The 16251-nt window shown below is 41.0% G+C and overlaps 1 protein-coding gene across 2 annotated transcripts in view; it reads right to left on the minus strand.

The window, feature by feature from the left end:
• Zfp407 (zinc finger protein 407) overlaps window positions 1-16251 on the minus strand; it is a 395146-nt gene that overhangs the window by 158026 nt on the left and 220869 nt on the right.

Genomic DNA, 16251 nt, shown 5'->3' on the forward strand with positions numbered 1-16251 from the left:
GGAAGGCCTCTGACACCGACAACCAGAGGAGCAGGTGTAGAGACAGCTGGAAGGCCTCTGACACCGACAGCCAGAGGAGCAGGTGTAGGGACAGCTGGAAGGCCTCTGACACCGACAGCCAGAGGAGCAGGTGTAGAGACAGCTGGAAGGCCTCTGACACCGATAACCAGAGGAGCAGGTGTAGAGACAGCTGGAAGGCCTCTGACACCGACAACCAGAGGAGCAGGTGTAGAGACAGCTGGAAGGCCTCTGACACCGACAGCCAGAGGACAGGTGTAGAGACAGCTGGAAGGCCTCTGACACCGACAACCAGAGGAGCAGGTGTAGAGACAGCTGGAAGGCCTCTGACACCGACAACCAGAGGAGCAGGTGTAGAGACAGCTGGAAGGCCTCTGACACCGACAGCCAGAGGAGCAGGTGTAGGGACAGCTGGAAGGCCTCTGACACCGACAGCCAGAGGAGCAGGTGTAGAGACAGCTGGAAGGCCTCTGACACCGATAACCAGAGGAGCAGGTGTAGAGACAGCTGGAAGGCCTCTGCAACTGACTGCGGAGAGTTGAGTCCATCCTTCACAAGCCTTTACTCCACGGCACGTCTTCCGTCCGAGAAACCATAACCTCTGGTATAACCAAAAAGACTGTACGATTTGGCTGGGATTTTTCTCACTGCATTGCAGGTTCTCTCTCAGCAGAAAGAAATAGCTGAGGTCATGAATTGGGTGAAGGGCCAGATGTTGAACGTTTTGAACCGTGGGGCCATGAACACCTTTGGCGCACGGCTCACAGCTGTCTCTACAGCACAAAGACAGCAGAGGAGGACACTGCATAAGGAACCAGAGGTGTCTGGGCTCCAGTCAAGAAAGATCGGGGTCTGCTCTGTCCTGCACTCTCTGCTTCGCCTGCCAGGCAGGCCAGATCCTCTCAACCTGGTCTCTAACTTGCTGGCCCTGTCGCTCTACCAGGTCAAACAGCTCTAAGTCAGAGGTGCTACACACGAAGGTCCTATACGCTGTTCTCAGGATCTGAGGAAGCCTGTCATCCTAAAATGGCATGTTTCTTGAAAGGGTTCATGAGAGCATCTTGAGAACAGGAGGAAGGAATGGCAGATACAAAACCCACCCCACTGCCCTCACCTTTGCAAAACCACCTCTTCTAACTGTGTCCCAGGCTTCAGTCCTGAGGAGTGCAAACATTTGTAACTCACTGCAGAATTCAGGTCCTTGACAACAAGATATACATTATGGTGGCACTATTCTCTAGTGCCAATCAAACTATTTGGCTTCAGTTTGGCTATGAAAATACTAGATTTATGTAAAAAGAGTTTAAACCATAGTTACAAATACTGAACCAGAGATAAGCACTTAAAGAATATATGATATTATTCTACCGGCATGCATAATTGGAGCCAAAATGACAAAATTTATTCTGATCCTTATTTATATTTATCACTCATGCTTGGTTGACCAACATTTAATGCCTGCCTGCTGGGAACACATTCACAGAAATCTTTAAATTGCTATCCAAAACAAGAAACAGAAGAGCATGCACTAGGACTTACTATTTGTCGAGATATAATGTTACGTATAAATCTAGAAAAGAAAGACATGTTCGTTCACCAAAGGAGCCTATGACTCAGTGATCAATACTGAAGACAGAGAACTGATCAACACACAACCAATATCCTATAAAAATCTTCATGAGAAAGTTTTAAGAGATGCTTATAAAGGTATTAAAGAATGAATAGGTAGGAAAGCTTTTATGGACTGAGACAGCTTTAGCTAAGTCTGAAAGAGCAGAGCCCAGGGCTCTAACAGGGGAGCATTCAGATTTCAGTGGTCACGACGGCCACTGTGAGAGCATTCAGACTTCAGTGGTCACCATGGCCACTGCGGGAGCATTCAGATTCCAGTGGTCACGACGGCCACTGTGGGAGCATTCAGACTTCAGTGGTCACCATGGCCACTGTGGGAGCATTCAGATTCCAGTGGTCACGACGGCCACTGTGGGAGCATTCAGACTTCAGTGGTCAACATGGCCACTGTGGGAGCATTCAGACTTCAGTGGTCACCATGGCCACTGTGAGAGCATTCAGACTTCAGTGGTCACCATGGCCACTGTGGGAGCATTCAGATTCCAGTGGTCACGACGGCCACTGTGGGAGCATTCAGACTTCAGTGGTCACCATGGCCACTGTGGGAGCATTCAGACTTCAGTGGTCACCATGGCCACTGTGAGAGCATTCAGACTTCAGTGGTCACCATGGCCACTGCGGGAGCATTCAGACTTCAGTGGTCACCATGGCCACTGCGGGAGCATTCAGATCAGTGGTCACCATGGCCACTGCGGGAGCATTCAGACCTCAGTGGTCACCATGGCCACTGCGGGAGCATTCAGACCTCAGTGGTCACCATGGCCACTGTGGGAGCATTCAGACTTCAGTGGTCACCATGGCCACTGTGGGAGCATTCAGACTTCAGTGGTCACCATGGCCACTGCGGGAGCATTCAGACTTCAGTGGTCACCATGGCCACTGAGGGAGCATTCAGACTTCAGTGGTCACCATGGCCACTGTGGGAGCATTCAGACTTCAGTGGTCACAATGGCCACTGTGAGAGCATTCAGACTTCAGTGGTCACCATGGCCACTGAGGGAGCATTCAGACTTCAGTGGTCACCATGGCCACTGTGGGAGCATTCAGACTTCAGTGGTCACCATGGCCACTGTGGGAGCATTCAGACTTCAGTGGTCACCATGGCCACTGTAGGAGCATTCAGACTTCAGTGGTCACCATGGCCACTGTGAGAGCATTCAGACTTCAGTGGTCACAATGGCCACTGTAGGAGTTTGGCTCTCATGGCCTTAATCAGCCACCATTTTCTTCTTTCTCTTTTTCCTGTTTTTTTTTATTTTATTTTTCAGCATTCACTTTTTACAAATATGATTATGATTTGACAAAGAATTTAATGTAGCTTTATGCTTTTCAGGTGCCAACCATCAAACAGAACACGTATGTGCCCAGTGCACACAGGTAACTCCTGGAGAAAACCTAAAAGGCTGACCTCTCCAGGAATAGACAGCACCAGTTATCCATTTGGTTAGGTAATGAACAAGCTTCTATACACTGCAGACTTTGAACAAAACCACCTGCCCTTAGTTCTATCCCATTATATATTATGAAATGTGTTCAGTGCTGTGAACCGGACCTCCTGTATTTCAAAGAAAAAAATGTATCATAATGACACTCTGTTGTAGTTGTTGTTAAGTTAGAACCTCACTGAGCTACATGGATAGCTTTAAACGTGGGCCTCTTTGGTCTCAGCCTGTAGACCACTTGGATTAAGGTAAAAGAAACCAAGGCTTGCTTGACGAAACCTTCTAACACAGCAAGCAATCCCATTGGACAAGACAGATTCAATTAGTAAAACCCAAACAGACCATACATAAAAAAAAAAAAGCATAAGTTTTCAAAACAAATAACTACAAAATCAAATCCAAGAATATTATTTTCTTTAAAAATTTAGTACTTTATCAGATACATATTAGTAAATGTTGTCAACAAAACTGTTACTACGAACCCGTGTTTAGTCCAGTGCAGTGCAGTCTGTAAGCCCTTTATTAAAGACCTCCCCTAGCTGCAGCGATTGTATGTCACAAAAATGCTTGTTTAATACTTCATAGGTCACTTTAGGTCTATGAATGATGGCAATTGGCATTTGCTAATGATAAAGCCAGTCATGTCCCTTAAATACTTAAGTCCTTGCAGGTGAAAGGTTCAGAGACACCTGGGGGTGAAGTGACAATGGTGTCAGAAAGTCGCTCATGTGAGGCTCTGTTCAGGCTCCATGGCAGCCTTGGGCCTTGGGAGATATATGTGTTCCTGTTCCTTGGTGTGAGTTCCAGTCATATTATGTAACTACTGGCATAAGACAGCTAGCTTTTCATTCGGCTCACAGTCTAGATGCCTTGTGCCCAGTACAAAGTGAACCACAAGAATGGATTACAACCGTTGGGGACTCTGACAGTAGGAGAGCAGTAGTTTGGCCAGTAACCATTTCCAGGTTCGAGGCAAAGGTGAAGTACTGGCTGGCACTTTGAAAGAAGTGACGGATTTCTGAACGAGCCAGCGCCAGCACAGATGACCGTGAATGGTTTGGGTTACAGTCACAACACACGAGACTGAAATCTGTTATACAATCGCTGTCATTAAATCCTTACATCATTATATTTAATTTTTCATCTGTACACATTAGATAAGGGACAATAACCATCACTGTTTACTAAAAATATGACTTCCTGTAAGCTTCCAAGCACTAAAGTAACATTTACACCAATAAAGCACACTTGGGCACCCACTGTAGCCCTCAAAAGTGCGCCTGGGATACTGGAGCCTGTGTGTCCTAGAGACCATCGCAGATTTTATATGTGTAATTTATGTAAATCAACGATTTTTATGTTTAAATTCAGGATACAAGATTTTTCCTGTTGTCGTTTTGTTTTCCAGACAGGGTTTCTCTTTGTAGCCTGGGCTGCCCTAGAACTCACTATGTAGAGTAGGGTGGCCTTGAACCCAGAGATCTGTGTGCCTTTGCCTCTCACTTTGAAGTGTAGGCATTAAAGGGGTGTGGCACTATCACCCAGTCAAATATGAGATTTTTATAAACCTGAAAACATTGACCAAGTTCAAAGAAGACTGGCCTCTTTTACAGTATCCAGGAGGTGTGCTGAAGCTAGGAAAGCAGCTTTCCCACCTCAGGGCTCTGTTGTCTGAGACTTGGTCATCATCTAGCATTAGATAATCCAAGGGAGCACTGGAGCTCAAGGTAAGATTGGTTATAAAGGTCAAGATGGACTGCTCAGTAACCCCAGGGTTCAGTACAAAATTGACCCTTTCTGAAACTGCAATGTAATGTGCAGAAATTACAGCCACTTAGAGTGAATAAATTGGCATATCACTAGGACAGGACTTTACTTTGGTAATCATTCAGTGTAGGAGTTACGCTAACTGCTATGTAACGCTGCCTACTTTAAACTATTATATTCTTACATACATATGCATCAAACAATCATGTGCTAGAGACTTGATGTGCTCTTTCCTAAATAATAAATTTTAACAGTAACTCAAACATTAAATGAATATAAAAAGCAGGTTTTGGGAGTTCTAACATTATTATTGTCCAATTGAGGAAAAATAACTACTAAACTTGTAAGAAGTTCTATAACAGTATCAGCAAATACGCCATTGTTAGTGGTATGACATAATTTGGTGCAAACTCTGAGCGTCATCAAAGAATACATATATATGGACACATGCACATACATATGCATTTGAAGAATGTATAAATGAGAAAAATGTTTTAAAAGGGTATAAATCAACTGTATATTAATTTAGTTTCCTTTTAATACAAAAGAACATTTTTATTTTCAAAATTGGTTGTCCAGAATTGTAAATACTTCTCATGAAATAGATTTCCAGTATTTACCTATTTTTCACACAATCCAAGTGATTGTAAAGGATGAATTTGTATAGGTATCTATAAACACTACATAGGATCATTTATACTAACTTTTCAAATCTTCAAAACTTCAAACAAAAGACCACATGGAATAACATTATCATTTATTGTATGCCTTACAGCATTCAAAATATTAAATTGAATTTCAATCCAATATAATTAATTGCATAAGCAAATCCTACTGGAAGGATACAAGTGACAAAGTATATTTATACTAGGCATAAGCAGAATATTAGGAAATCTAAGATAAGATGGAATTCACAACAGAAAAGAAGTTTTCCATTACGGGCAAGGAAGGAGTAAAGCAGAAAAGCCAACACCTTTAGAGTTTACACTTAATGACACTAAGAGAAAAACTATTCACCTACAAGCTTTGAATTTAAATGGCTTAAAGTGTAAGAAATGATTTGGCATGGGGAATGAAAAATGCTTCTGTCCCCAAGGAGAGAAGGAAGAGCTTTGAGAGCAGTGGGCGGTCAGACCATATGTATGTATGGACAAAGTCTGGGCACTGCAGCAAGGCACACTGGGAGTTCAAGTCACCAGAGAAGGTGGGGACTTTTGAAAGTCTTGTCCTTCTGCCAGAACAGTGACAGCAAGCCCCAGAGGCTGTTCAATAGGCTGAGAAACTGCATGTGTGGAATAAGCATGGGGTCTTGAAGGATGAGTTTCTCAGTGCTCAATCGGAAATGATCAACAGGTTAAGACGCTGGAGCAGCTTATGTGGGAACTCCTCCACCTTTGTTTTATGTCTTATTTTAATACTCTATGGTACACAGAAATTCTTATTTTACTGTGAGTTTTTGTCACTGAAAGCTGATACAATGCTATCGCCCAAAGAGTGACTTTTGAACATTTACATTGCCACACATGTGTATTATCTAAAATGTTCCCAACAGTGCAAGACTGTCTGCATTGCCTTTAAGGCTTGATCTCTTCTGAGTCCTGTACCAAGGCAAGGGCAGGAAAAGCTCATTAGGCATCCAATGCAACTTAAGTCTTTGGTGGCCTGGATGTTCTTTCTGTCTTGGTTTGTACATCAGTCACTGATGTTGAGATAAATTATCAGTAAAACAAAACCAACACTGAAACTCTACCATTGAAATTTCCAATACCTGCACAGGAAGGAAGGAAGGAAGGAAGGAAGGAAGGAAGGAAGGAAGGAAGGAAGGCAGGCAGGAAGGGAGTGAGGGAGGGAGGAGAGAAGGAAGAAAGGAAGGAAGGAAGGAAGGAAGGAAGGAAGGAAGGGAGGGAAGGAGGGAGGAAAGAAGGAAGAAAAGAAGGAAGGGAGGAAGAAAGCAGAAGAAGAGGGGGAAAAAACCCTCTCTAATCACTGCCAGGACCTAACTGAAAATCTCAGAGTCTACCTATCCTTGGAACCCCACCCCCACCCCACCCCACAAGGCACAAAGGCACACAAAAATGTGAGAAGTAGTATATAATGGATGAGCTGTGCCCTAGAGGAGAGCACAAAGTTAGCATGTGTGAGGCCCAGGCTGAATACCCAAAGAGCTGTAGCTACAGTATTACAACATTTCACCAGGACCCCAAAATTCCCATGTCAGACAGAATGCCATGACCTTTGAAAGCCTAAAGCACAGATATGCAAAAACAGCTAAACACTACCACTACGGCAGCACTGGAATGGGCACTCAATTATTCAACTGGAAGTTCTCAAATAAAACAGAGAGAAAAACAGGCACAGAGCCAGAGAGGAGCTGCTATCTGAGAAAAAGTAATTTCTTGAAATTTAATCCTCTCACCTCAAAAATATTTCATACAAAGACAAGACGGCAACAATATGAACTGATGGGTGGTTTTCTTTGAATTTTGACATAAAGCAGCAAGTGACTGGGGAGAAGGGTAATGGTGTGAGTGCAGCCAGAAGGCACGAGTGGAGTATCTGAAGGTCACAGGTGGACTTACAGCACTCACAAAACCGTACTCAAGAGACGAGAGCTAAAAACAGTGGGAGAAAGACAGGCTTGTCATAAGAACTCCTGCAAACTCTCTCCAAGAATACCCTGGACTGATGTTGAACAACCCCAGACCTTTTGATATTTGCTTAATAAGTAGGCTCATAAAGATTGCTGCTATGTATTATTCTTCAAAGCTAGTATGAGATGGAGGACTAGAGAATACTACTTCAAATACACTTAGAAGACGGGGGAGCTGATCGCCAATGGAAGCTCAAGTAAAGATAATTAGGAAAATTTCCTCTGGGAGAAAGAAAAGCAACATAGTATATCTTAATTATCAGTCAGAAAAGTCTCCAACTGAATGTTAATTTTTACAATAGAGTTGACTAGGAATTAATTGTCAACAAGAAACTGCAACAGAAAACAAGAAGAAAGCCTTTATAATATATGCATTAGATTTAGGGCAAATGCTTTCAAAGTTGTTGACTTGAAAAGTTGAGTAGTTTGATTTGACATTCACAAGACCAGTTATCAGTTGGTCATATGAAGAGCACCATTATGCAACAGTGACACAATTTAAAGGAAGTGCTGTCTAATTGTATTTTGAATTTAGGTGGTCAGGCAAGCAAAATAAAAGACAACTACACACCTCCAGGTAAAACAGGTAGAATGCTACTAAACATTTATGTCAGAGGTTGATAGCATTTCAGATCTAACGCATTCTTTGTTTTTCTTTACTCCACTGTTGCCAAGCTTCCATGGCGACAGCTGGCAGACCTCAGACACACCTGGACACTATCAGTGCAGTGCACAGGGATCTACAGAGCCACAGTCATCTCATCCACCTTACCGCAGCACTCACTGGGATGGCAGAGTCCGAGATGAGCTCCCTATTAGTACTCCTGACACCATGTGAGAGAGAAATGTGGTTTCTTATTTCCTTAAAGTAAGCAATAATTAAGAAAATACAAACTTCATATTTATTTCAGTGGCATGAAAGACACATGATCAAAATTTAAAACAGTAATTAACTTCAAGGATAAGATTTAAAATAAAGATTAGGTATACACATCTATTAAATCATTAGTATTCACAGAAAGAAAGAAAAAATGAACTTATGTTTAAAATTACAAAGAAAGCATGGCACCTAACACAAATATAAAAGCCCATAAAATAACTCTATGAAATTCTATATCTAACAGACACATTTTAAGTAAAATATTGCCTTGGGATATATATTGTCAGTGCTTACTGATATGATGGTACATTTACTCTTAGACGCTATAATTAAACATAATATAATCTACTCATTTACTCAAAATATAAAGTAGCCAAGCTAAATAAAGTCAGCAACGTGTTGTCTACTCCTTAAGGTGGGAGCAAACACTGCATAAACTCCTCTGCATCTGCACCCACTGACGACGGCGTGACTGACACGCTGAGCCTTATCTGGGCCTCTGTCTGTGGTGCGCGCTGCCAAGTGATGGCACCGCTGCAGCAGACGGCAAGGAGCAGACGACTGCAGTAACCAGGAGCAAAGGAAACGTGTGGGGTTTTGCATGGACAGATTTACACACTGTCTGTCAGATAAAGCACAGTTTGCTGCTGCTTACACAACAAAAGTGTGCCTGACAGCTTTCTCCCGGGTCCACTATCTGATTACATAAACAGGCCATTCCCCACCATTCCTAAAGACTGACAGTCTGTCTTAGTTTAAAGTGCAGTTTCAAACTATCAGCTTTTCTGTCTTGCACACTAGGCTGATTAACATCAGAGTACTTGCTGGAGGTCCAATCAGCTTTACCAATCCCAGAATTCTCAGCCATATAAGAACTAGTGGACATGATAGGTACAGACAGTTGGATGCTCCCGAGGCCCAAACTGAAGAATAAATGTTTTCAGGACAGTTTTATGTATGTAAGGATCTGCGGTAATATCTGTAAAACAATTCAGAAATAAAATGGTAGCAGTTAAGCTAGTGATTTTATTTATGAAGTTATAAGGCAGTGTGGCCACACAAACACTCACATATTACTGTTGCTTACAGCTGCCATCCTATGAGAAAGACAGCACAGGCCCACTGACGCCCAGCACTAAGGGGAAATGAAGTTAAAAACTTATTTCCACAAATTAACATCTGTGCCTCCACTCAGTATACCACAAAGTTCATAAAGCCAACGTGCCAGTCTATGAATCAGAAATATGGCTTGGAACATTTTTTAGCAGTAACAGGATTGCTGGTAAAAATACTCATCTGTATAAACATTATGAGACTGCCAAAAAATAAGGATTCAACTCTTTTACTAAACCCTAATAATTATGGTAAAAACATTATTACTATTACCATAAGAGTTGAGGTTCTGCAGTTTAGGGGAAGCCCAGCAACAAATTGTGGTGGTTGAAATTTTACTTATTTAATAATTACATCTTTCTCAGCAGATACAAGCCACTGACTTCCTGCAATGGAAAGCATCTTAGGGTCACAGCTGATCAACGTGCGTTTCTTTTAAGACATGAGATAACAGTTCCAGATCCATATTCCTGAGACTCTTGGCTCCACCCACCTTTACTGATCTCACACTATTTGGAAGTGGTTACCTGGGAAGGATCCTAGGTATCTTCACTGAAGAGTAAGTGCCTGCCTCTTAAACACTTCCTCAGAAGCAGACGTGAGGGTCTGTTGGGAAATACAAAGGCAAACAGGACAGAGAACTGTCTTCATGGTATGGAAAATGGTGTGGTGTGCACAGAGAGAGTAAGTTTCAAAGCAGGAACGTTCTCTTGAAGATTCAAGTGTCAGTTTCCACAGACACTGCGTGCCTGCGTCCTTGGAACAATATGCTTCTCTCACACACTCTACACACCTCCTCTTTACTTCTCTTTCCGATTTCTTACAAACCCATCGTAATCGAACACTGATCAGTGTGTGTGTGTAGGGAACACAATCCTAGGCTTGGCACACACAAAACCTGAATTTATCTACAAGTCGCCTATCCTATCACGTCCCCTTCAGACTTACCTGTCACTATCCCACATAAGCAACCTTGCTGCCTAACACTACAGAGTGTTCTCCACTTCCATTTGTCTCTCAACCAAGAAGTCAGCATAGGAGCAGGTCTGAAAGTTCCAAAGGGTGAGGCTACTACAAGAGAAAACAATCAGAAGCACAGACACAGTGTGGCCTCTAGTCATCTCAGTTCTAACTTTCACATACTCAGAGAAAGCAGGTGACATATGCTGCTGTAGGTCGTAGGTCACCTCCAATGGATGCCTCAGAGATATCAGTGCTACTGCTTTTATCTACTTATGTACCACACTCCCGGTGCTGTCCGGCAGAGCACACTAAAAACTCCATTCCACGGCCTGAGTGCATATTAAACAGGTCAGGAGTTACTGCAACAACCAACTTATTCTATAGGTCTTTAATAACATATCTTGTTGTTCATATAAGGAAAGTTGTTTTTACAGATGAAATGGCATCACTGGGGAAATGCACACTGATTTAAAGTCCTTTGTATACATGAGTCATCCTTCCTGATTTCCTAGCTTTACTACTACCCTGTGGTGAAGGACTTTGAAAGATCCACAGAAAATCCCTATTAATGGAAACAGTGAAAACCATCAAAGCAAAAGGCCACAGTCACAGGAAACTGAGACATGTCTGTCCCAAGCAGCAGCAGGCAAGGAAGGCAGCAGCATTAGACAGAGCTCTGGCACTCCCTCTTACAAGGGCTGCCTTAGTTCCCAGGAAACAACTCACAAGCGATGTTATCAAACTACATGAACGCACAATGACAATCTTAAAGCTAATACAAAGTAGATGCTTCCACAGTCAAATCAGCGCGGTGAGAGATCACTGCCAAAACAGACTAGCAAACAATAGAAGGAGGATAAAGAGGAAAACCGGAAGTTACCAGTGTCTCTGCTGCTTATGGGAAGCTCATGGGAGGGTTAAAAGTAGAAGTGAATTCTTTAAATCCAAACAAAACATGGATGTTTAACCAAAAATTTTCATTACATCTGTTATTTGCAAGCAAACAAAGGAAGTAGAAAGTGGAGACAGAGATGAAGGAACAACTACTTAACCAAGATAATAGCAATGAAATTAATGAGTCCACACAGCGGGCCCATGAAATGCCCTTGCCATCCACATGAATATGAAGACATACAGTCAAACAAACAACAACAACAACACACACCATGGAAAATGACTCAAATGGTCATCAAACATGAGTCCAGATGGGGATTTCTTTTAATGTATTTTGTTTCTTTTTAAACAAATTGACTGATAACTATCTGACTGTTTTCCCAGAATATATTATCCATTTGCCATTCCAAAATGAAAATTGCCGAATAGCATTTTATGAGCCATGGCTTTCTCTAGAAGCCAGCCCAATGCCGAGCACCTAACAGGTACCAGATCAACGGACGGAGCTGATACAAACACTTTTTCTTCCTTTTGGTATAGCAGAGTTTGGGTGTACTTAAGATCAACAACTGCAAAGGACCTCAACAACTACTCAACTCGAGTTACAATTTTCTCCTGAAATTAGCAGTCAGAAACAAATTATTCACGAATTACATTAATCAATGCTGCTTTAGTCATCTGAAACATGTCCAGTATTAGCATCTGATGTACCCACAGATAGGCATTGCTACGGGTACACATGAAACAGTGTAATTGGTTTAAGTCAGCCTTGCCCATCTGTCTTTAATACTCTTATTACAAGGCAGTAAGCAAAGAACTATTAGAGCTGCAGTACAAGCTGGAAGATCTTTACCCGTTCTTAAATCATTTAAAAATAATGAGAGCTTTAGCCTTTATCTAATTAACGAGGGCCTTCTTTGAATTAGAAAAACTGTATCATTTAGCCCACGGTTGTTTAGTAAATTGGCTTGGTGGCATGGAAGCTAATCCAGGGTAGCAGTTTCAGGGTCTTATCCCTGGCTTCTTATTACGTGAATTATAATTCAATGATCACCTTAGATCATGGGCTATTCATAAATCAGAAGCCTGACATCAGATGAAAAATTGTATTAATATATGAAACTTATTATATAGTACAAACTGCTCTCTTGATAAATTACATTGTTCAAACTTGACAATGATTGCATTTAAAACATTATTCCTGTTTGCTGTTTTACAGACTGAAACCTCTTCATGAAAAATTTACAATGCTCCTCTGTGTTTTGGAGTCAGAGGGCAATCGCAGCAAATGGCGACAGGACCATCCTTTAGATTTGCTGCAGCAGATGAGGACAGAGCACACTTGTGAGGACAGGGAGAGGCCCTCCGCTGATTCCCAGGATCTGCATTTCTGGCCTTGTGAATACACTAATTGTCCTTACCAGCAGAAGCACTGTAAATAATAAAATTTTAATTTCAGCTTATTGGCTTGCTCTCTTCTCCTATGTAGGTATTCCATAGAAATTTACAGTCATAAATGTTTCACAAAAATTTATAGCACGAGCAATAAATAAATAATAAATAAATAAATAAAAATTTTAAAAATGAAGGGGCAAGCCCACGAAGTTGAATTTGAATAGAGGCTGAGCTCCTCAGACGATGCGTTATGACAAATGCTTTTCGCCAAGGCTGACTGGGTAGCTCAAGCTGTAGCTCCATATTATTTACATTAATTACATGAAGGCTGCTTTGTTAATGGTACATTCTGGTGTGGGTCGCAGCATGATATGCTAATGACCTAAGAAAAATCTGCATCTCCAATATTTATGATAATTTGTAATAGAAAATAGGGTTGCTTTTATTTCTTTCTCCTCACTACAAGAAGAGTCGGTCCTGAACAATTTTATTCTGAAAAGAAGGAGAAAGTTCTAATCATCAAGACATTTAAATTCTATAAACAAAGAAAAAGAGTTTTATTGTAAGGGTGTTGTCATAGACGCTGACAGAGTGCTAATGTGTCAGTTCTCCACATGCCTTTCAGTATGAAGTATGTATCAAGTTGAACTGAATAAAAGAAAGAGAAAGCATAAAGAATAACTTCTCTGCCAGATATCTTCTGCTATTAGTGTTTCTGCCTCATCTTTCTCCACAGCTACATAAACATGAAATGAGAGGCTCCAAATAAATACACTTAATTTCCAGTAAGTTGCATTCATAATATGAAAGCTGAGGACATATTTGCCAGAATGCACTGGTTATCGCTATAAAACTATATAATTTGGGGAAATTTAAGGTCAGATCACATATCCTTCAAAGATTAAAAAGATTAATATGCACTAAATATTACGATATTTTCAAAATATTATTAATTCTATTTTAATTATTGGTCAGATTTTGAATACCATTTCCAGCAATAAGCATCAACAAACAAATATGATTTGACATGCTTCTTTACAAATTAATAATGCCTCTTGGAATAAAAGTTCCTGCAAACGTACCTAGTCTATCAGCCATAACTACAAAGACACTGGGGAAACCTATGGGGAACACGCTTTGAAAACACTGCACATCAGAGCTTGCACCCACGTTCATAGGCATCAGTGCAACTAAAAACACAATCTACTAGAGGAGAACTTGCCATTTTAAAACTTATCAGGTTTTAGCTTTCTAAAATAATACAGATTTTTAAAGAAAACATAAAATACACTGTTCTGAAAAAGAGAGAAACTGAGAATAAATTAAGAATAAAAAGACTGCTGCTGGACAGTGTCTTCTAAACATGACAAAGACGTTACACCCATAAAATCTTAACACGATGGCCTCAAACAAGGCCTGCACAGTGATGACACTAGCAGACTCACAGGGGAGGGAAGGATAATCGCACAAGGCCTCAGCCCTGGATGAAGAGCAACAGGTCAACTACAGCTGCTGAGGGAGGGAGAATCAGTTTTCTTTAGAAACTACTAGCCTAGTAAGTTATCAAGCCCCAAGAGGTCAACCCTGAATACAAACAAATACAATATTAAATGGACTCAGCATGCTGTGTGTGTGTGTGTGTGTGTGTGTGTGTGTGTGTGTGTGTGTGTGTGTGTGACAATTATAATTTATAAAGAGGCCATGTAGATGAGAAGCAGTTGAAGAGGTAAGAAAGAAGGGTGCAAATAATATAAATATACAGCACGTGTAAGTGAAATTCCAAAATGAAAGTGTCAATAAAAGTAATAAAAAGACTAAGAGGAAAGTAAGATCTTGCTAGGCTATAAACACCACTGGTTTATAACAGCTTAAACTTAATAGGACTGAGAAAACTCAGGTCCCGTGCTGTAAGCTACAAGGGGTGCTTGGGCCTAGATCAACCTTGCTATCATGTTCGCAGCAGGCACTTGCATTCACTGTGTGTTTAGCTCTATGGCTAAATGCACTGCCATAGAAAAGGATACAGAGTGAGAACAATGTCCAAAAGATAAAAGGGAGACTACTGTGCATTTCAGGGCTGATCAGCTGACGCCCAGATTCCGCATACCTGGATGAAGAACGCGGCATCCTCTCTTATGTTCCGTATTACAAATTTAAAGAAATTTTGTTTCTTCTGAAATTACGTTTGTGTTAAATTACAAATATAAAAGAGGTTCAATGTTCTTATTTCCACATAGATTATAATTTTATAATCAGCAGAGACATTCTTTGAGGAAATAATAATCTTATAAACTAACTCAATATAACTTATAATGAAGTGCCTTCATGTCCATAAACTTCTAGATGACAGAAATCTTTTGAGCCTCCATAGGGCTCTTCAAATCATAAACCTTCCTTACACCTCCCATGCCAGGACAGGCAGAACAACTTAGAATGTTAACCCAGTCAGCTTCATCTTCGGACGGAACCACAGACACGCTGGAATCTATGGTTCACTCACCTCCCTGCGAGCAGACGCTTACACACTATCAAGTATGTGGGAGGTGCTACCAGGAATCTAGCAGATAAAGAAGAAATAAGTTCTATGACGTGAACACAATTTTTAGAACGTTGCTTCGATGCACAAAACAGAGAGCGTCCTGTTAATTATTCTATGAAACACACAGACCATAAAAGTATGCTCAAAATCACAGCATTTACAAACTATTAAAAGGCCAATAGCAAATGGATCAGCAGCATTAACTGCAAGCACTCTGACAATTTACACAGAGCTGTGACTTTCTTCTACAGAACAAAAGACACTGAAGCTTTTTATGCATCTATTTCCTTTCCTAAGGACAAAGGTGGGGCTTCTCAGCAAGACCAGGCACCAGCCACCAGGATTTACATGTGAAAATTAGCCACATTAGATACTTAGGAAAAGTCCTAAGGGTCCATAATTTGAATTAAATTATGGTATTAATTAATTTGACTAATACACTAAAGGAGAGGTTGTCTGTGAAATTACATAATAAACAAAATCCCATAGAGTACAAGGCTCAGAAAAAATTAATGAGTACATTTCATATGTGAAACATTTTTATCTTAACATCAATTGGTTATCTGCCACAGACATTGAAAGTGTTGCTGATGATAGACTTGTGACTAGTCCTTGATTATGATGATTTATACAGGTCCTTTCAACTAGCCATCCTGGCCTCTCCATTAGGCTCAGTAATGTACAGTACGGAGAGCCTGCGTTCAGTTTCTTCATTCACTGTGTGGAGTAAGAGGGCAGCGAGACTGGCTATGAGGACACAGGGAGGAAAAGGCAGCTGCCTACTGCTCATTTCCCAGGAAGGGAGGTGTCAGACTTACACTGATTTCCAGGGTTTAAAAGATTAATTTAGAAAGCAGGAGAAAATACTTTTCTAAAATTATATTGTTATATTTAATATAAAAGTACATTGTCTATAGATAGTCTTCATTTGTATGATGAATGGTAATTGCTTCAAATT

This window comes from Rattus norvegicus, chromosome 18 (assembly GCF_021556685.1).
Source record: "Rattus norvegicus strain SHRSP/BbbUtx chromosome 18, alternate assembly SHRSP_T2T, whole genome shotgun sequence".
NCBI lineage: Eukaryota > Metazoa > Chordata > Mammalia > Rodentia > Muridae > Rattus > Rattus norvegicus.